Raw genomic sequence first — 21459 nt, forward strand, 5'->3', positions numbered from 1 at the left:
TGTGAGATTGATTCCCAAGTATTTTATTTTTTTTGAGGCTATTGTGAATGGGGTAGTTTTCCTAATTTCTCTTTCTGAAGATTCATCACTTATGTATAAAAATGCGTTGGATTTATGGGCATTGATCTTGTAACCTGCTACTTTACTGAATTCACTTATGAGTTCTAAGAGTTTTCTGGTGGAATTTCCAGGTTCCTCTAAATATATAATCATGTCATCAGTGAACAGGGATAGTTTGAGTTCTTCTTTTCCAATTCATATCCCTTTAATTTCTTTGGTTTGTCTAATTGCTCTGGCCAGAGTCTCAAGAACGATGTTGAATAGAAGTGGTGAAAGAGGGCATCCCTGCCTTGTTCCAGTTTTTAGGGGGAATGCTTTCAGTTTTTCACCATTTAGAATGATATTAGCCATGGGCTTAGCATAAATGGCCTTTACAATGTTAAGGAATGTTCCCACTACCCCAATTTTTTCTAGTGTTTTGAGCATGAAAGGATGCTGTATTTTATCAAATGCTTTTTCTGCATCTATTGAAATAATCATGTGATTCTTGACTTTAAGTCTATTAATATGGTGAATTACGTTTATTGATTTCCTGATGTTGAACCAACCTTGCATCCCTGGGATGAAACCCACTTGATCATGGTGCACTATCTTTTTAATATGTTTTTGTATGTGATTTGCTAAAATTTTGTTGAGAATTTTTGCGTCGATGTTCATTAAGGATATTGGTCTGAAATTTTCTTTCCTTGATGAGTCTCTGTCTGGTTTAGGTATCAGTGTGATATTGGCTTCATAGAATGAGCTTGGGAGGGTTCCCTCCTCTTCTATTTTCTGGAATACTTTGAGAAGTATTGGAATGAGCTCTTCTTTAAAGGTTTTGTAGAACTCGGCTGAGAACCCATCTGGTCCTGGACTTTTCTTTGGTTGATGACTTCTTCTATTTCAGTACTTGAAATTGCTCTATTTAAATTGTGTATGTCCTCCTCGTTCAGTTTAGGCAATTCATATGTCTCTAGAAACCTGTTGATGTCTTCGAAATTTTCTATTTTGTTGGAGTATAGATTGTCAAAATAGCTTCTAATTATGTTTTGTATTTCAATCCTGTCTGTTGTGATATTTCCTTGTTCATTCCGAATTTTAGTGATTTGGGTTTTCTCTCGTCTTCTCTTTGTTAGCGTGGCTAAAGGTTTATCAATTTTGTTTATTTTTTCGAAGAACCAACTATTTATTTTGTCAATTTTTTGTATTGTTTCTTTTGTTTCAATTTCATTGATTTCAGCTCTGAGTTTAACTATTTCCTGTCTTCTACTACTTTTGGTGCTGGTCTGTTCTTCTTTTTCTAGGGCTTTGAGCTGTAGTGTTAGGTCGTTTATTTTTTGAGTTTTACTTCTTTTATTAAATGCGCTCCATGAAATAAATTTCCCTCTAAGTACTGCTTTCATAGTGTCCCAGAGATTTTGATATGATGTTTCTTTGTTCTCATTTACCTCTAAGAATTTTTTAATTTCCTTCCTAATATCTTCTGTTACCCATTCATCATATAATAGCATATTGTTTAATCTCCAGGGGTTGGAATAGTTTCTGTGTTTTACTCTTTCATTTATTTCTAACTTCAATCCATTATGATCTGATAGAATACATGCTAGTGTCTCTATCTTCTTGTATTTGCTAACATTAGCTTTGTGGCATAATATATGGTCTATTTTAGAGAAGGATCCATGTGCTGCTGAGAAGAAAGTGTATTCGCTCTTGGTTGGATGGTATATTCTACAAATGTCCGTTAAGTCTAAATTATTGATTGTGTTATTGAGATCTATGGTTTGTTTGTTCAATTTTTGTCTGGAAGATCTGTCCAGTGGTGAGAGAGGCGTGTTAAAATCACCTAGTATTATTGTGTTATGGTCTATTTGGTTTCTGAAATTGAGAAGGATTTGTTTGACATACATGGATGAGCCACTGTTTGGGGCATAGATGTTTATGATTGTTATATCTTGCTGATTTATGCTTCCCTTAAGCAGTATGAAATGTCCTTCTTTATCCCTTCTGACTAACTTTGGCTTGAAGTCCACATTATCTGAAATGAGGATGGATACTCCAGCTTTTTTGCTGAGTCCATGTGCATGGTATGTTTTTCCCCATCCTTTCACCTTTAGTCTATGGGTATCTTTTTCTATGAGGTGAGTCTTTTGCAGGCAACATATTGTTGGATCTTTCTTTTTAATCCAATCTGCCAGTCTATGTCTTTTGATTGATGAATTCAGGCCATTAACATTCAGGGTTATTATAGAGATATGATTTGTTTTCCCGGTCATTTGGTTCATTTTTTAAATTTTATTTATTTATTTGTTTGACACAACTTGTTTCCTCCTTTATTTGACAATTCCTTTAGGATAATTCCTCCCTTTGCTGATTTGCTTCTTTGTTTTTCATCTCTTCCTCATGGAATATTTTGCTGAGAATGTTCTGTAATGCTGGCTTTCTTTTTGTAAATTCTTTTAGCTTTTGTTTATCATGGAAGGATTTTATTTCATCGTCAAATTTGAAGGTAAGTTTTGCTGGGTATAAGATTCTTGGTTGGCATCCATTTTCTTTCAGGGCTTGAAAAATGTTGTTCCAGGCCCTTCTAGCTTTTAGGGTCTGGATTGAAAAATCTGCTGATATCCGTATTGGTTTCCCCCTGAATGTAATTTGGTTCTTTTCTCTCACAGCCTTTACAATTCTGTCTTTATTTTGTATGTTCGGTATTTTCATTATAATGTGCCTTGGTGTGGGTCTGTTGTAATTTTGTGTATTTGGAGTCCTATATGCCTCTTGAACTTGATTTTCCATTTCATTCTTCAGATTTGGGAAATTTTCTGATATTATTTCATTGCATAAATTGTTCATTCCTTTGGCTTGTTTCTCTAGGCCTTCCTCAATCCCAATAATTGTTAAATTTGGCCTTTTCATGATATCCCATAGTTCTTGTAGATTCTGTTCATGATTTCTTACCATCTTCTCTGTTTGTTCAACTTTGTTTTCAAGGTTAAATATTTTGTCTTCAATATCTGAGGTTCTGTCTTCCAGGTGTTCTATCCTATTGGATATGCTTTCTATGGAGTTCTCAATTTGGTTTATTGTTTCCTTCATGTCAAGGATTTCTGTTTGTTTTTTTTTTTCAATATCTCTAACTCTTTATTGAAATGATCTTTTGCTTCCTGTATTTGCTCTTTTAATTGTCGATTGGTGCGATCAATCAATGCTTGCATTTGCTCTTTCATCTCATCATTTGCTTCTCTGATCATTTTAATTATGTACATTCTGAACTCCTTTTCTGTCATTTCTTCTGCCATGCTGTCATTGGGTTTTATTGATGTAACATCTAGATTTGTTTGCAGCATTTTCTTTCCCTGTTTTCTCATATTGTTCAGGTATCAGTGGACCGCTGAGATATTGCAGATTTCCTCTATTGACTTACAATGTCCCTGAAGATTTCTATATATATCCCCCCTTAGCCTTCAGTAGGCTGAAGTCTTGGAGGAAGTTAATAATGCGGTGCTCCACAAGGAAGCTGCCTCTCTAGGAGTGGTGGCCTTCAGGTGGGGTATAATCCCTGCTAGTGGGCAAAGGTGCCTCCACTTGTTGACCAATGGTCATCCAAAGGGGACCTAGGCTGCGGGCTGAGGCAAGGCCTGTTTGGGCCTGAGTCTCTGGTTTTACCTTCCTTGTGGGGAAACCTCACCCGGCAGGGAAGACTCACCCAGTGGGGAGGTGTCGCTGGTCAGTTCCCTCCTAGAGGTTCCCCTCAATTTACAGCTACCGCCTGGGCTGGGCTGCCTTCCTCTGCAAAGTTCCCAGGGGCCCAGCCCTACCTCCTGGGCCTGGGAGCCTCACCCTTCGCAGATGAATCTCCTTAGGCTGCCCCTTCTCAGAGAATCTGCCCGCAGGCCTGGAACCTTCGCTCCGCCCTAAGCCTGTCTCTGTGCGGCTCTTCCACCAAGAAGCCTCCTAGATCCTGGGACCCTGCTCTGCACCTAATCACCTGGCTATGCGGCCCCTCCTCTGAGCAGCCACCTGGGGCCCCGTACAATCGCTCTGAGTCCCAGAGACCCGCCACACGCCTCTTCCTCCAGACAGCCACCCAGTATTCCGGTGTGGTCACTAGGAGTCCAAGAAACTCACTGCGTGCCTCCACCTCCCACCAACCACCCGTAGCCCTGGGCAATCAATCACTCCGAGTCGAAGTGACCCTCCCCGTTCCTCCTCCTTCTCCAGATAACCCCCCCGGGTGTTCAGGAGCGGGCGCTCTGTGTGGCTCTGAATCCATGTGACCTGCTGCACAGGTCCTCTGGGCAACCGCTCGGAGCTCTGGTGCAGCCACTCAAGACCAAGCAACCCACCACGCTTCTCCTCCAGGCAGCCCCCCTGTGTTCAGGAGCGGTCGCTTTAAGTCCAAACAACTCACCACTCGCCTTCTCCTCTGAGCAGCCGCTTGGAGCTAATGCAGTCACTGCGAGTCCAAACGCCCCACCGCGCTCCTCCTCCTCCTCCTCCTAGTCCTCCGGGCAGGCCCCGGTGTTCAGAAGTGGTCGCTTAGAGTCCAAACAGCTCGCCGCGCCACTTCTCCTCTGGCAACTACCTGTAGCTCTGGTGCAGTCACTCTGAATCCACGCGGCCACGGTCCTCTTCCTCCTCCTCGTCCTCAGGGCAGGCCCCGGTGTTCAGAAGCAGTCGTTCTGAGTCCAAACTGCTCACCGTGCGGCTTCTCCTCTGGCACCCGCCTGTAGCTCTGGTGCAGTCACTCCAAATCCAAGTGGCCACGCTCCTCCTCCTCCTCCTCAGGGCAGGCCCCGGTGTCCTGAGTCCACACAGCTCTCCTCGCCACTCCTCCCCTGGGCAGCCGCCGGAGCCCCAGTGGTTGCTCCGAGTCCCAGCGCTGTGCCGAGTGGCCTCCTTTACGGCGCTCCCAGTCTTTAGGTTGTATTTCTGCCTTCTTACTCCCATGAAATCTTACTCCTCCGTTTTAGTGAAATGCATATTTTAGAAAACACTCACATTTAAGGACAATACTCTAAACAAATGTTTTCTGTTATATATGACTGTTATTCTTAACTTTCAAATCAAATACCTAGCATGAAATATGTTTGTGAGAATAATATATTAGAAGGTTAGAGAACAGTTGAGTCTATTTTGAATGAGAATAGTAGCCATATTTTCTGTTTTCAAGGTAAAATTGCTAACATTAACATTTCTCTTTTTTTATGTTGATCATTGGATTATAGTCTTCCTCATTACCATTAGATGTGAAAAGTGTCTAAAAGCTGAGCTTTAATTCCCTATGGAATAATAAATGAGAATTTCTAATCTACCTACCTTACTCCCCTTCTCTGAAGTACTAGAATATGGTTCTGTGACATAAAATAATTATTTCACAAATGATTGGTAAGTAGCAAACACTGTAACTATAACTATTTGTGTAAATCACAAATGATTTGTAAGTAGCAAACACTGTAACTTATAATAAATGTTTATTATTTCACAAGTCAGTTCCCTAACACATTCAAAATTTGCATCACCAAAAATAGCAACTAAATGCAAAATATGGGAATAAGGCTGATGGTAAGTGGAGCCATAAGGAAAATCAATGTGAGACATGATGCCCATTTCCCTCCAGCCCACATTCTATTCATTCTTTTGACTGTCAATGAATATATTCCATAATAATGTGCTTTGTTTCTTCATGTTTTTGTGCACATCCCTCTTTCTCTTTCTCTTTGGCTACATAGTTCGAATATTACTTATATCCGTGGTATTAAATCTTTATCTTTTCTCTTTCACTAGTGTATTTCCATTTGTTCCATGTTTCTTCTGACCAAATACTTGGTACTAATAAAAACACAAGTATTATATATTTCATTGTATCTTTTAATTATGGAAAAAATGTTCATAAAATTTTGGCTTAGGCTTACATTGTCCAGTATGGTAGCCACCAGTTACACACAATGATTTACAGGGGTGTTTGATTATTAGTAGTTTATTTTTGCTAATATCCTCATTAAGATGACCCTTGCAAGTGGTGACTTCATAGGCTTTAGAAATCTTTTCTCTTTCCGTGAATTCTGCCATTTTAATATGAATTTGGTAGGATGCAAAATTAATTATAAAATACCATATCACATTCTAGTACATGTGGTATTTGAGTATTTATATCAGGGCCTGCTAAACATACCTCTTCATGTTTAACCCTTGGCAATTTCCCCCTTTCTTGAATTCAGAATCTTTCTGTTTATATTAATGCTAATAGTAAGAATTTTTTTTAGAGATATATTCATGCACCCTTTCTGGGTAGAATGATGGGTGAAGAGTGGCTGGGGAGTAGTGGAGGTGTCCATTTTGTCATCCGTTCTGTTGCCATTATTTATATATAGCATTACCTGATATATGGTAGATGCAAAATACTTATCCACCATGTTTCAGTGGATAAGTATTATCCACTGTATGAATACATAGGATGACAGTAATTAGTTTTATTGAACACTTACTAGTTCCACACAGCATTGTATATTCTGTATCCAGACAACAACTTTTTGAGAGATGCAATTATAATACACATTGTACAGAAGAAATGGAAAAACCTAGAAGTTAGAAGACATTAGCATGGTCCACAAATTGGTACATAGCAGGAAGTCTTGAACATGAGAAATCTAACCCAGAGCTCATACTCTTGGTATGCCACCACTCCATTAATGAATGTATAAACAGATCAAAATATCAAGAGATTCAAATCATAGCAAAACAAGGAATATTCACTTGAAGACCAGAGATCCAATACTTTTTTTTTCCAAAAAAAGTAGGGCCAGACACAGTGGTGCACACGTGTAATCCCAGCAGCTCAGCAGGCTGAGGCAGGAAGATAGAGAGTTCAAAGCCATCCTCAGCAACAGTGAGGCAATAAGCAACTCTGTGAGAACCTGTCTCTAAATAAAATACAAAACATGGTTGGGGATGTGATTCAATGGTTGAATGCCCCTGAGTTCAATCCCCAGTTCCAACAAATAAAAAAAAAAAAGAAGTAGGCATTTCAATATTGGTCAGCTTAAGTTTTCTCTACTCATTTAGCTCTCCCATAGAAGAGAAAATTGAAGCTATCAGGTCAATATAGTTTCCTTGAAATCAGGGGATAAGCACTCCTTTCTACCCCTATGAAATGAGAAGGACACAAAATTATAGGCAGAGGCAGAAAAACAATTCCGTATCTGACAGTACTAGTGTGCTAACAGGATCAGATGGTGGCTGGGAATTCTGAAAGTGCTCCAGTAGTGTAGCTAATCCACCCAGGAAGTGCTAAAGTAGTCCTGTGACCTGCAGTAACTACTGTACTGAGAAGAAGGCAGCTGCTCCCAGTAATCATAAGACTTCTTTGCAGTGACTATGAACTATGGGTGTTGTCCTGGGTTAGACAGGTCAGCTAGTATCCTGTCTGACCCACTTGACAACTCTGGATGTAAGAATAGTTCCAGGATTCATTTCACAATAAATAAATAAATAAATAAATAAATAAATAATTAAAAGATGGGCCTGGGAACTAGACACATCTTAGGTATCATTTTAAAAGAAATCATAATTACAGTTTTATGCTAAGTAACTGTTAAGTAGCATTTGACTGTGGAAATAAAGTCACAGTGTTCTTCTGCCTATAGAGGATAGAGATGACTCCACAAATATTTTTTTAAAATTTCTTCAGTCAACTAGAATGTGTGTGTAAAGAACATTTACAAGTCATTGTTATTTAATGATCCTGACGTTTAATTTCATGTCTGCCTGACTCTGCAGTCCTTTAGTAAGCAGGTTAACTGGTATTTTCAGTGTGTGTGACAGCCCTCCCCACGGATTCCAGACTCTTTCTATAGCAGTCAGCCAGAGAGCTGTTTTTTTTTTTTTTTTTTTTTTTTGCAGTGCTGGGGATTGAACCCAGGGCCTTGTGCTTGCGAAGCAGGCACTCTACCAACTGAGCTATATCCCCAGTCCCAGAGAGCTTTTAAAGTGTGTTCTATCATAACAAAAATACTGCAAGGAAATGGAAGGATCCTGTTTCTTAACTGAACTGGAAACGACTCCCTATGGCATAAAACATCAACTAAGTTACAAGGAAAAAATACATTGAACCATCAGCCAGGGTAGGCTTGCCCCGTACCAATGGTGCTTTATAAATGCAGGAAAAACAGACTTACTGTGAGGTGTCAGCATCTGGTGGAAGCAGGAGAACCTCAAATTAAGACTTAATTCTTACAAAAGATGTCTCCAGAGGGATGGTTTATTCCATATGCTGATTTCAGTCATAGTGTTCAAAAATCCATACTTCTCTATTATTCCTGCTCTTTTGTAGAGCAAAATTAGTTTTCCAAGGACTTTCAAGCCTGATTTGGGTCTCAGGAGTCAAACATACCTTTTAGCAGAAAAGAGAGTTAAAAAATTAATAATGGTCATATATCTAAGTGTAAAGATAGAAAGAGCCCGCACCTGTGTAAACAAAAGCCTCTTCCCTAATTGCCCTCAAACCCCTCATAAAAGCTGCAAAGAATCTTCACCTCTTATCCGTAAAGGCCAGGCAGCTGACCTTGCCGGTGCCAAGGCAAACTTAAAAGATAATGATAACACTCCTCTCGGAGACTCGGAACTTAAAATAACATCATATATATAATTTTATGTCAACCAATTAAAAAGAACACTGTAAAACTTTTCGCCTTTCATTATAAATAGGCCTGTTGAACAAAGGCTCGGGGCCTCTTAGCATCACCGGGTTACCGTGTGAGCAGAGGACCAGGCTCGAGCTTGCCAATAAATGACTCTTTGTTGCTTGCATTGATCGTGGTCTCTGGTTGTCTTTGTGGGGTCTCGAGCCGCTGGGCATAACATAAGCAGGGCATGTGGAGTTGGGAAATACCTGCTGACAGTGACATTTCTCTTTAAGTGTGTCTCCAAAGCTGAGATATAGGGGCTGTGGTTTCTGAAGCTATTTGTTTAATTTTGTATATATTTGCTCTTAGAAAAATCCTGATAAGGGTCATACTTCATACACATTACAATAAAAAGGCTTGCTTTTCAGGGAGGATTTATTAAGCTGCCAGATATGTTAATTATGGATAACATTCTAAGACCTGCATATTGGATAACTTTAGTAGTGACTATGCTTGTGGTATATTTTAAATTGACATTATATGGAATCTCAAGAGCAATTTTCAAAGATTAAAGAAAAGAATATTTATAGTTTTCCTGTCCTTTCTTGTGATAAATGGCCTTTTAATTTGAAATAGTAATTGAAAGTAATGCACTATTCAGATGATATAAGGGGAGGTTTTAATATTTTCTTAGAAAAAAATAATCAGTGTCAACATAACTTATGTCATTCCCAAATTATTAAAATACCAACAAACTTTATATTTTATCTCATGCTACTCTTTACCTTGAAAACATAATTTTAAAATGTGATTCAGCTTTACAAATTACATTTCGTAATTTGTATTAAGTTCATTATAATATAATTATAATACAATGTTCCCATTGTATTAAGTTCATTATAATCAATAAATACTTCAAGGGTCCCAGCAACACAAACAGTATAAGTATATAACTCCTACAAAAATTATCTGAAAGTTTTAATAGGCCTCGGTATGCAAATTTTGACTTGTGTTCTTGAAACGCTTTGGAGATGAGCAACATTCTCATCCTAACTCTCCCAGTTAAACACATGCTAGAAAGCAGCTCTATCCTCTCTGTGGGGTAGCAAAATCTTTCCTGTGGCTCCTCTGTTTTGTGAACTGGCCACTGAGAAGAAGAGGTAGGTAGTCTACCTCTGTTGTCACCTATGAGTGAGATAAGAATGAAGGTGATTCTTGCTCAGTGATCTTAGTTTATGAAGTTCATTATTCTCTGGGTCTCCAACTTGTCCAGACCCTACTTCTTAATTCACGATTGTTTAGGAAGCCAACAGTGCAATTAATTTCATCAGAAATGAAAATGTCCATTACTGGTATCTCCTGTACTCCAAGAAAAATATATTGCAAGAAAAAAAGAAAGAAACTGAACATGGGTCATCTTCCCAGTACTTGATGACAGGGACAGAGTCTCTTAATGAAGAAAAGCCTGAGCACACACACTTACTTTTGTGGGTTTATTTTAACTGCAGCCTAAACCCTTTGATATTATATTCTGAAAATAGTAATTTATAGCTGCAGTCTTTCTCCCAAAAATCCAGAATCACAACTAATCATGAGAAAATCACTGGACAAATTTCAATTGAGGGGCATTTTAAAAAATACTTAACTAGCACTTCTTAAAACTGTGAATGTCATCAATAACAAGGAAAACCTGAGAAACTGTCACAGCCACGGACAGCCTATGATCTCACAACTGAATTCCTTCATTTGGAGGAGATCCTTGAATAGAAGAAAGGCCTTAGATAAAAACTAAAATCATGGACTTCAGTCAGTAATATTGAATCAATCGTGGTTATTTATCTGTATAAAATATACCATAGGGATGTCAGATGTTAGTAATGAGGGAAATTGGATGCCAGATATATGGGGACTCTGAAATATCTTTTTCAATATATTTGTAAATATAACGTGTTCAAAACTAAAGTTTGTTTTTTTAAAAAATAAAAACTGATAGGAGTTATCAACTCTAACAGAAAACTTCTAGAGAAATTGTAGAAAGTCACATTAGGAAGAGAACTATGGTATAGTGAAGGGGTAAGAAGTATCAGTCCAGATTGAAGAATCCAAGAGGTATAACATGAAGGAATGGAAAATAATGGGTCAAAATGAAAACATTACATGGGACTTTTAAATGATGAAGTAGAAATGTACACTTTGTTTAATGATTTCTTGAGGAAATAATGATTATACATAGAAAAGTAAGCAAACCAAAAAGGCAATACTTTAGTTCTTGAAAACAATATATATATATACATATATATAAATATATGAAATGAAATTCAGTTATATGATTATGTTACATGATTTTATTCAAGGAAATACAATTTTGTAGCATCGTGAGTTTGCATGACAGGATAAAAACACTTATGCTAATATTTACTAGAATGACAACTTCAATGGACAACTAAATCTTAAGAAATTAAAACCTGTTTTTTTTTGGTAATTTGAGATATAATGGCCAACTAAATGAGACATATTAAAATATTTGCTGATAAATAGACGAAAGCTCATCACTGAGGGACTTGATTAAAAACAAAACAAAATAAAATGGTACAATCTACATTCTGCCAAACACTGAGAGAATATACAAGAAGTACTGAGACAAGAAAGGAAAATAAAAACACGACTCCTATTAAGAGAATATCTTCATAATGCATGGAAATTCTCAATATTGAGGATAATTCCAGGGCAAAAAGCCACAGAATTTTCCTTTTCATTGCTACTGAACAATGCCTGGAAGAAATAAAAGTATGGTCAAAAATAGACTTTTTAAATTGCATTCAGATTTTCTATTAACAATGCTCCAGCAGGAATAGAGTGAAGAACATTAACAAGAAGTCGGACACTATGGTCTGATGGAGAATAGCTCAGAAATTCAGCTAATAGAAAACTTGTATTAAATCTCAGTCACACAAAAGTGTGAAGATTATCAGAAGAATCTTCAGTTTCATTATACTTTTGAGTGACCTTCTTGAATTTTCAATCTTATGAAACTAATCAAGTCTGAAGGAAAATAAATAATTAGCACATTCTGAAAGCGAAATGCAGTACTTCTACAATACTTCTGGGATGGCAGAGTAAGGAGCTCAGCAGATTTACAATACAACCAAATTTCCAGGGAAATTATTTAATAACAATCATTTACAGTCTGTAAAAATGTCTTCAGTGTGTATGGCAAATAAATCAACATTAATTTATGGAAATCTACTAAATCTTGTCAGAAACATCTCAAGTCTGTAGCATTGGACCATAACCTACTTTATCTGTGTTAAAAATCAAGAGTGCAACCTGGAAAAGCCTGGATTTTCTCTATCCCCACTTCTGGATCTATGATTTCACCCTGGGACTGTCAGCCTGGATTCTCATCACATTTCTCAACTTTTGTTACAGAAACAGTTTCTGAAGCAGGTATAGCAGAAAGAACTAAACTTCAATTATTTCCAATTCCACTTATAGCACAAAAGCATTATTTCAGACCCATCAGGTATGGATGCTGGTACCTGATCTCATCACTCTAGCTCTCTTATAGAGATTCCACATTTTAAAGAACAAACTGGAAGACTAGAGGTTGTGACAGGCTCAACCGTCACCCCAGTGCTTCCTCATACAGCGAGGATATTACAATAGAAAAAGTGACTCCTGACTCCCCTTCGCTGAGCTGATGCAGGCACTCTTCCTAGCGGGGAGGAAGGTCAAAAGCACAAAGGGTTGTACAACTTTGTTGAAAAGTATACACATTGCTTGGAACAGAATGCAATTCCTTGTCTAACTGTGCTATTGAAAGTAATGAATATCTGGAGGAGAACAATTTTGAAGAAGTTGGTAGACGTATGATACAAGCAAAGATATAATCAAGAAATCCCTCCAGGGACTCACAGTCATGTTGGGGATGGGAACCAGTGCATATGTGCTAAAATTTTCTTATTAATGATCACTAAAGTGCATGAAGCAGATTTGAAAACATCTGCTAAACTGCACTTGGACCTATTAATGTGTGGTGGGATCCAGACTGTCACAAAGGACTTAAATACAACTCGATGCCAAGCACTAACTGAAAACCAAGTTATCATGAACCAGAAGAAGCTCCTAGGAAGTCAGGATTAATAATCACATTTATCCCTTTCAGTCTGGAAGATTTCTGCATCCCCTAGCTGGTACCGCTTTAGAATTGAATGGAGCTGAAACCTTTTCAGTACAAGCCCATGGTTCAACTCTCTGGTCACTAATAGTAGCCTACAAGTCACACAGATACCCAAGGGTAAAGTGTGAAAAATCTAACTTGCTATGGGGGATTAAGAACAGCCATTGACCAGTAAGTGACTTGTGCTAGCACATGGACAATACCATAAGTAGCCATGTTAAAATTCTAAAAATGGAGAAAAGTCTTAACAGTATTGTCAGAGACTGTATATTTTGAGGATAATGGATTTCACTTTTCTAAACAAATAGATGACCTAACAAAAAAATAACAACCTACGTGGGAGGTTCAGTGACTAGAGATGTTTAGAATATATTATTTATAAGTCAGCTCTAACAATTATATTATAAGCAAATAATTATACAATGTGATTCCTATACTGGAAAGGTAGAAACTAGTCTCCGAAGGAGGCTCAGGTGGTGGATGTTATGGCTTAGATATGAGGTGTCCCAAAAATGCTCCATGTCAATAATTAATCCATTCATATAGATTAACTGGGTGGTAACTGTAGGCAGGTAGGGTTTGGCTGGACAGATGAGTCACTCAGAGCACCTTTAGGGTATACATTTTGTCCATGGTGAGCAGAGCTTTCTCTCTCTCTCTTCTTAGTGTCCATGTCCCAAGCTGCTTTCCGTTTGCCGTGCCCTTCTGCCATGATGTTCTGCCCTACCTAGGGCCCAGAGCTATGGAGTCTACCATCTATGGACTGAGACCTCTGAAACCTTGAGCCAAAATATACATTGACTCCTCTAGTTGTTCTTGTCAGGTATTTTGGTCACAGCAACATCAAAGCTGACTCTTCAGAGCCACTTTTATAAACATATTGTAAGAACTAATAAAATTGTGCATTAAAGATTGAAGAAAGATGATAATATGATAATATCTCATCAAATAGATGGTAAAGATAGATATAATTAAACAAAGATGTTTTTTGAAAACCAAATAGCATTTATGAATATAAAAATACACTATAGGCTAGGTATGGAGGCACACACCAATAATCCCAGCAGCTCAGGAACCTGAGGTAATAGGATTACAATTTAAAGGCCAGCCTCAGTAACTTAGCAAGGCCCTAAGTAAATTAACAAGACCCTGTCTAGAAACAAAAATATACAAAAGGGTTGAGAATGTGGCTGAGTTGTTAAGCACCCCTGGGTTCAATCTCCAGTACCAAAAAGAAAAATACACTAAAGGAATTCAACATTAACTTTCATCTGATAGAAGAAGCAGGATCAAGAGTTTGCAACAAAAGGGGGATGAAGAAAAGGGAAGCGGAATGGTATTTGGGAAAGACAGTAGAATGAATTAGACATAACTTACCTTTGCTCATATATGAACAAATGACCAATGTAACTCCATGTTATGTACAGCCACAAGAGTAGGATCCTTATTGGAATGGGTTGTACACTATGTGTGTATTATATGTCAAAACACACTCTATGTCATATATATCAACAAACAAAAAAAGAGTATACATGATTTCTGCATCTGCAATGAAATTAGATATAAGATATATGGGATATTAATAGATTAATAAAATCAAACAATGCCATCCTAAATAACTAATCATTATAAAATAAAATTAAGGCAAAATTATAAATTAATTTGAAATTAATTAAAATGATTAGAAAACATACAGTGCAAGAGAAAAGTACAGCTAGTAATGTCTTGTGTTAGCTTCTATCACTAACAAAATAACTGAGATACTCACCTTAAAAGGAATATCATTTCGACTAATGTTTTGGCAGTTCAGTCCATGATTACTGTGCCCTGTTGCTTTTGGCTTACAATAAAGTAGAAGTATGTGATGGAGATCACATGGTAGATCAAAGCTGCTCACCTTGTGATGGCCAGGAAATAGAGAGAGAGGAATGGTCTGGGTTTTCAATATCCCCTTTCAGGGCATGACTCCATTGACCTATTTCGTCCAACTAGACCCTACCTCCTAGTGCTTCTACCTCCTCCCAATAGCACCACCAGCTGGGGACCAAGCCTTCAACACATAAACTTTTGAGGGACACTTACAATGCAAAACATAACGTTCCATTCCTGGTTTTCCAAAGGCTCATGTCCTTCTCACACTGTAAAATGCATTCAGTTCCCATACTCTTTGCAATTACGGCATTGCTCAACACTCAAAGTAAAATGTTCCTATAAAATGCAAGCCAAACTCTTAACTGTGAGTCCCTGTAAAATCAAAAAGAAAATTACATACTTCCATGACACAGTGGCAGAGGATAAATATTCCCATTACCAAAGGGAGGAAGAGGAAAATAACAAGGAGGAATCATACTAAAACCAAGACTTAAGATTCAGTAGGGCAAAAATCAATCCTATAGCTGTTCCACATTTACCATCTAGGACACATGATGGCAGAAAATTAGATTGAAAGCACTTGAGCAGCCCAGTCCTACAGCCTTGTTGGCTGCATTCCCCATGACCTCCCTCTTATGCTTGCTCTGATCCAGCAACACACTGCTTGGGCTCCCAGACTTTCCTTTGAAATCTCAATGGAAGCACCAGTGACTCTATAACTCATGCATTCTGCATCCGTGCAAAACCAGCACAACACAAAAGACATGAAAGTATGTCATTGGCAAAAGCAGTAACATAAATCCACATGAATTCTGTATGCAGCAACTTCTGGAGTACTTGGCTAACTGAACACATACAATTAACATCATGGTAATGGTGATATGTATATTTCCTCTCTGAGAAATGAAAAAATAGGTATGTATGCTCTCCTCATTATGATGTTAAGTTTAATTAAAGGAACTAGTAAAGAAAAGGAGGACAAAGTACCAGATGAGGAAACAGGAAAATATCTATATTAAGTTCCACATGATATGTTCTCTGTGTAGGTTCTGAAATCAAACTTGCATCTATGATCAACTGGTTTTCCATTAGTAATCCCAGTTACCATATTAAAAGAACTAATCTTTTCAGAATATTGTTCTAAGAAAACTAGATATGCATATAGAAAAGATCAACTTGGCCCTCCAACTCCACCTATACATCCTATTATCAGGATGGATAATCAACATAAATTTGAGTGATAATACTATACTCATATAAAAACACAGGATAGCCAATACATATTTTAAAAATCTGTACTCAAAATCACAAGTAACAAACAAGATAAATTGGACTTTGTGAAAACTGAATTAACAATTTCTTCATTCAAAATCATCAACTATGGAAGTGAAAAGAGAACCCACAGAATGAGAAAAAATTGTTTAAATCTTATACATGACAAGAGATTCGTATTTAAAATATACAAGAACATTTATACTCTCTAGTAAAAGATAACACAATCAAGACATCAGAGAAGTAATGTGAATTCATGTTTTCCCAAAAAAGTCATACAATGGGCAACGAGCACATGAAAGAATGATAGTCACTAGTAAAATGCAAATCAAAATCACCTGAGGACAGCAATGATCCAAAAGGTAGAAAATAACAAATGTTGAGGGGACTGGGGGAAATTGGGGTGATCATACATTGCTGGTCAGCACATAAAATGGTATAGCCTCTTCAGATATCATTTTGGTGGGTCTTCAAAATGCTCCATATAGAGTTACCACAAGACCTAGCAACTTAAGCCACATAGGTGTATATAAGAGAACTGGAACTCAATCAAATAAAAGTATGTACATAGAAGTTTGTAGCCCCATTATTCATGAGTCAAACAGTGGGAACAAGATAAATAATAAGTCATAAGATTATTCAATGAACAAAATCTGGCATATCTATATGTAGGTTTTCAAGTATTTGGGGGCTGGTCAAGGAAACATGTAACCAAGAGAAGTGGTAACCCACAGGTTTTATTGGTGGTGCTCGCACAGGGTTCCCTTGCATATTGAGACCACCCAGAGGATTAAGGTAAGGACCATTGTTCAGAAGGGAAGAGGGCAAGGGAACACCCAGAAATAGGAGTTTCAGAGAGGTGGTTTACATATTTAAGTGTTATCACTCAACTTCATGACCAGCAGTCTCTGTTCTAATGAGCTTGAAAAGGATGCAAAAGTTTAGGTCTGATAACCACAAGGATCTAGCTTGCCCTTTATTAGCAGTTATGACTTAAAGTTTTGCAAAGCAATTAAATGAGGTGTTCATTGAATAGATAAAAATGTACCTATTTGGGTTATCTTAAAAATAATTGCATGTAAATTTGAGCTTGATTCTGGTGGGATGTTGAGCCAATGGATTTCAGTCTGCAGCAAAAACGTAAACAGGCCAGGGAACAATATAGAGGGCACCATGCAATGGGTTGTTACTCTACAATGAAAATAAATAAAGTGCATGCTACATCATCATGGATGAAACTTTAAAACATTGTGCTAGTGAAATGAATCAATCGCAAAAGACCATGATCCATGCTGTATGCATTTCATTTTCATTTTATATAGAATATCCAGACTCATCAAATATACAAAGACAGAAGTTAAATTAGTGGTTGCCTAAGTCCAGTATTTGGCTTGGAGCTTGGAGAATAATTACTAATGAGTCTGGGCTGCCATTTTATGGCTAGGGGCATGTTTCAGTGTTAGATTGTGGTGATGGTTGTACATATGAACTTACTAATAAAACATTGTCTTTCATAATTTCAGTGGATGAATTATGTGTCATAGAAGCTACAGCATAGTAAAGTTATTGTAAAGTATTCAGAGAAATAATGATTAAGTGGCACAATTTATTCTCAAGAGTTTGAGCTATCATTAAGGAACTTGGAGTTGTCTGTGCTGCTGAAAGTAAATTGAATAAAACAAGGTCCCTGTGTATGAGTCAGTGTATTATTTTGCATGACATGAATCAGGGTCTTGCTCAATACTAATGATGGCTTATATTCAAGAGTGTTCCTAAATATTTACCTACTCTAGTGCCTCAGTACTTTACCATGACTACCTAGGTATCATATAAATCATTTAAAGTTGAACAGAATCCATCTGTGTAGGAAAAAAAAAAAAAAAAACAACGTATGTTTCATGGGAATTGCAGAAGGCAATCAAGAGGAAAATTATTAACACAAACAATTTTCTATGAACAAAGACATTGCACTTAGGTGAAAGAGAAGTTTGAATTTTTGCTTTGGCTTTTTCATGAGACTAAGCTTTGAAAGCTCCTTTGCGATTTATAAAAAAAAAATCTGTGACAGAAATAGCCCTTGAGTTGGAAACTAGATGGCATGCTACTATTTACAGAGAACAGTAAAGTTTTGAAGAGTGAGAATAATACTTCATGGAGTAATTTCTTTTCTCCACCAGAACTCCAGAGCAACCAACTCCAGGATGAAAATGAAGTTCACTTTAGTATAAACTATATTTCTCAGAAAAATATACATAGGAAAGAAAGTAATGAGAGAACATGACCATCAGGATAATGAGGAGGTCACATGTTATACAGGTAGGTGGGTGTGTGAGAGGAAGAGAAAGAGAGAAAAAGATTGTGAAGCCAGATTTGGACTTGGGATGTGTTTTAATGGACATCAAGAGGCCTCATATTTGCCAATTTCATATCAGTATGAATTTCAAGACACACAAACAATTGCAGCCACCAAGTTATCAATTGGATTTTTAAAAATCAAGAAAATATTTTCTTTCTCAAAGAAAAACAATGTTTATTTACAAAACAGTCTTTTCGAGATCTTCAGATTCCAAAACTTAAATACCTGAGAAGTGATCCTTGTGATTTTTTTGTGGGGTAGTGAAAGGTTCATTGAGCACTGCAGCTATAGATTGGATTTTAACTTTCAATTGAAAAAGAGAAATGTTTGTAAGAAGCAAATATACTTGAATATCTTTTTTTATAATTTTTTCAAGAGATTCGGTTTTATTTAGAATATTCAAGTACAAAAATGGAAACATATGTCTATGACCGTTATGAAAGTTAGAACCCTTAATATGTTGTGAAAATACTAAGGCACTGAATACAAGTATCCCTTGAAATAAGAATTTTTTATGTATTTAACATTCAGATGTTCATAGCTTAGTTTTAAGAAATATTTTTAATAAAATTGATTTAACCTTATTTTTTCCCCCAAAAGACAGTTTTAAACAAGCAGTAAGATATCCTAATGAAAACAGAATGATACACCCAGGTTCAGAGGTATCAATAGGTAAAAACCTAAAATCTGGATGTTTTAGCTTTTCAACATATTTTGTTCATCACAGCACTACATCAACCACAACAAGGCATACTCAAGCACAAAAAGACATTCTGTGATATAATTTGACACAAAGGGTTAGAATATTACCAGTGGGATAACTGTATCAAAATTTCATAGTTCTATAAAACTATTGAGAGGTTAGAGTGTGAGCTATATAATACATTCTAAAACACATTCTCCCACTTTTTAAAAATTTGTTTAGTGTATATGGAAAAGTTCATCCTGCAATATAAATGTAATCAGCCATAGTATGAAGGAGTTCTGTATTTTTAATGGCACTCAGTCTTTGCTCTTTGGCATAAAATGTGACTAAGTGAAAATAACTTGGCAGCAGGAGAAGAAACCTAGATTCACTGCAAAACAGCACCTTGAGATTTCTAACAACAGTGAATATCTAAGTAATATCATCTACTCTGGCTTATGTATCGACCTTATACTTGAAAATATTTTTCCATAAATGTCAGTAACAGTAGACATTTGCCAGATATATAATTAATGATAAAGCAAAAACAAGGAAATCAAAGCAAACTTACAACTTTTTACTTTTGCTTGTAATGACCTTCTGTACTCTGGAACTCCTGTTACATAAAATTGGGGTTCTTGTCCTTTATGTTGCTCCCCGATGCCATAAAGGATTGGTTCAGTACTATGTCATAGCTAGATTTCCTTTTAGAAAAATGGATCATTTCTTCTTCCAAAGCTCTTCTCCTTTCTTCAAGTTTTAGTCTTTCTTCTTGGTGGACTTTTTTAAGGTACTCAAATTTGGCCTGCAGCTCTCTTCAGCCTCTTCAATATGGCTTCTTTCTCCTTTACTTGCTGCACAAATATCTGCTTCATTTCTTCTTCTTTTCTCTTGATGCTCACCATACAATTCATGTCTTTTGTCTTCGTAAGTCTCTTGAACACTGACTGGCTTGTTTTCAGGGCCCACATCTGTAAAGCCCATTTCCTCCAGTTTGCAATACCTATAGAGCTCATAGTGCCTAGTGTGAATCTGCTCCTGTAGGTCCTCCATGTTTGTACAAATGAGCATTTCTCACAACTTTACAAAGTCACAGTGGTTTTCATTTTCCACTTGTACAATACCCCAAGGGTACTGATGAGCTTTGACTATCTTGTTTCCAACTTTTACCTCATCCATACTTCCCACAACAGCAACTGGCAACTGTTCATTCATTGCAGCATTGATTTTAGCAATAGTATCATCATCTGTTGGGAACTGGTATATCTGGACGCCATTGCAGACCAATTCTGTCATGAGCTTGATCTTCAATTTCTGTAATTCGGATTTAGAAATTGTATCTGCTTTGGCAGTCACTGGAATAATGTTCACCTTGTTGTCCAGATTCTTCATAGTTAAGAGGTCAAGTGTCTTCAAAGAGTGGCCTGTTGGGGCGATGAAGTAGAGACACACATGAATGCGAGAATCATGGTAGTTGAAGAGAGAGCGCTTGATCTTCAGTTCTTCTTGGAGATAGGCCTCTAACTGAGCATCTATGTAGACAACTCTTAGTTGGTAGCTCTCTTCTTTATTTGGTCACCAAATCCCACTGTATTCACAATGGTCAGTTTCAACCAAACATTGCTTTCCTGGAGTTCATATGTCTGAGCTTTAAGTCTAACATTTTTGCAAAAATGTGATGCTTCATGTTCTTCGAAATTAGTATTAAACAATGTGTTAATCAGTGTTGATTTTCCAATTCCATTTTCCCCAACACAGAGAATATTAAAACAGAAGCCTTGCTGAATGGATCTATTGACCAGCTGATCAGGCAAACTCTCAAAACCAACATGGCTACACATAGTCAAGGATTGGATATTTTCTCTTTTTCTCTCTTCAACTTCACATACTTGTGAGGGCATAGAAGCTGTTCTGAATGCCACGTGAGAATGAAAGAGTAGGTGCTGAGCCTCTTCCCAGACAGCCATGGCTCCAGGCTGAAGGGCAGCAAAGCTGCAGTTTCAGCCTGGGCCCGGAGCACATCCCAGTGGCAGCAAAGGAAAGGCGGGTTGGGTTGGGGGTGACCCGTGGGGAACAACCCGCTGGGCTCAGGATGGGTAGGGACCTGGTGGGCTTGAGCTGCCCAATGGGCCTTGAATATCTTAATTCCAGACAATACTGAGATCACACAGGAGATTTTTCCACAGAATTTACTTTATATTATTCTGTAAGTTTAACTCTTGATGTGTCTCATTTCAAAGCTTCAATTGTAAACCTCCAAAACTAATATATTATTTTCTATAAAGACTTATCGGTATAATATCACCATGATGTTTTTATCTACCATATGGCACATACATAGATATAGATATGTAGATATAGATATACATAAAACACATCTATAGAAATTGAATATATACTTAGATATAAATATATATTATATATAAATAATATAAAT

General features: G+C 37.2%; 1 long non-coding RNA gene and 1 pseudogene across 2 annotated transcripts in view; one reads left to right on the plus strand and one right to left on the minus strand.

Annotated features, from left to right (window-relative positions):
• Positions 1–18300, plus strand: part of LOC306668296 — a 547020-nt gene extending 528720 nt beyond the window's left edge. The window contains exon 3 of the long non-coding RNA XR_013765840.1: positions 18159–18300. This is a non-coding gene — a long non-coding RNA (uncharacterized lncRNA). The remainder of the gene's footprint in view (positions 1–18158) is intronic.
• A 952-nt stretch (positions 18301–19252) lies between these two features.
• On the minus strand, positions 19253–21029 carry LOC306668286 (septin-10-like; annotated as a pseudogene). Its single transcript has one exon. The product of its transcript is annotated as a septin-10-like (transcript).
• Between the last annotated feature and the right edge of the window lie 430 nt (positions 21030–21459).

Source organism: Sciurus vulgaris (genome assembly GCF_902686455.1).
Source record: "Sciurus vulgaris genome assembly, chromosome: 8".
NCBI lineage: Eukaryota > Metazoa > Chordata > Mammalia > Rodentia > Sciuridae > Sciurus > Sciurus vulgaris.